This window comes from Oryctolagus cuniculus, chromosome X (assembly GCF_051225735.1).
Source record: "Oryctolagus cuniculus isolate XC-2025 breed Fujian yellow rabbit chromosome X, ASM5122573v1, whole genome shotgun sequence".
Classification (NCBI taxonomy): Eukaryota; Metazoa; Chordata; class Mammalia; order Lagomorpha; family Leporidae; genus Oryctolagus; species Oryctolagus cuniculus.
In genome coordinates this window covers 55550408-55551912 of record NC_142888.1, presented here as the reverse complement: position 1 = coordinate 55551912, position 1505 = coordinate 55550408, and the positions used below count along the sequence as shown (strand labels likewise).

Below are 1505 nucleotides of genomic sequence, written 5' to 3'. Positions count from 1 at the left end.
TGACACTATGTACTCTATAGCTGATGAATGTCAACTGAGGCTTCCTGTGGTGTGCTCAATGAAAATAATAAATCAACTAAAAAATACAGCTACAAGCATTTTGAAAAATATAAGGGTCACAGCAGAATAACTAGCTGTTCCATCCATGTCAATTACACTGCACCCACTTGATGCAGATAGTCTTCAGGATCAAGTTGAGTAGACATTGACATTTATTTACTACAAAAAAAAAAAAAAACAGAAAAACAAAACTTCTTGTGGTCCTTAAATGTTCCCTTTCATGACATATAATATGGTATCTGTCAAAGTTCTTCACTATAGAGGTAAAATTTTTCTCCTTTGTAACTAACTAATTAGCAATCTATAGATACATATTTTGAATGTGTATCTTTCTACACAACATATTTTCACTCAGTATGACAATTCCAATCCATTGTTTCCTAAATCAGTTACTACTGTGATGGTTGTAAAAATGATGGTGTTGCAACTCTATCAATCCTATTCCATTTCTTAGTTGGCATTTATGGGTTTTATTTGTAATAGGTTGTTGCTTGGTATCCTTTTCTAGGATATCATCCTAGAATATCCCTTACTCAAAATGTGTGGGATCAGACATGTTCAGATTTTGGATTTTTTTTATTTTGAAACACAAAATTCACTTACATTACACCTGTAAGTAATGGGTTTCTTTTTGCCATTTCAGACACTATGCTCTTATAATTAATACTTGCCGGAAAAGAGAATTGGACATTCTTTACATTGACACTGACATTCATGGAGGCTGTCTATCATAGGCAGAAGGTCACACTGTGACCACATTTCTCCACAATTCCTAAATAGGTTTATACTTTAGCTGTGAAGGTCAGTTACCAGAGCCAAACATGTTCTTGACAAGTAGAATTTTTATGTCCATTCAATCAGAGTCTCATACACCTTTCCAGTCTTATTCATTTGCAGAAAAAAACTATAACCTGATTCTTCATCCCCTGCACCCAAGTCTGATGCCCAGTCTTCATATGCTGTCCAACTTCTTTTAGATAAAAGGAGTGACTCTGAGCAAGGCCACACCAATGAGGAAGTTCTGTATGAAGGATATCACATCTTCATGCATCTTTGCATCTTCCATTTTATCTCCTCCAGGTCCAGCTTCTTTGCGAAGCCCTCGATCTAGATCATCTGGGTTCTATTTCACCTGCTTTCAGCCACAGAGCTGCACTCTCCAGCTCAGTCCTGAAAGTAGTTTTATACAAAATTTTTAATGTTCCTGTGTTTTTAAAAATTATTTTAAAAGTGGAGTGACACAGAGAGAAAGAGATGTTCTATACACTGGTTCACTCCCCAAATGGCCACAGTAGTCAGGGTTGAGCCAGGCCAAACCAGGAGCTGGGATACCCAGCTGGGTCTCCTCTGTGTGTGGCAGGAATTCCAGTACTTGAGATATCAACTACTGCTTTCCAGGTGCATTAGCAGGGAGCCCACTTGTGGCCTCATGTCATTGGTCAAAA

The 1505-nt window shown here is 37.6% G+C and overlaps 1 pseudogene; it reads right to left on the bottom strand.

Moving 5' to 3' along the window:
* Nucleotides 1-1012: 1012 nt before the first annotated feature.
* LOC108178723 (mitochondrial import receptor subunit TOM5 homolog pseudogene) lies at nucleotides 1013-1176 on the bottom strand (annotated as a pseudogene).
* Between the last annotated feature and the right edge of the window lie 329 nt (nucleotides 1177-1505).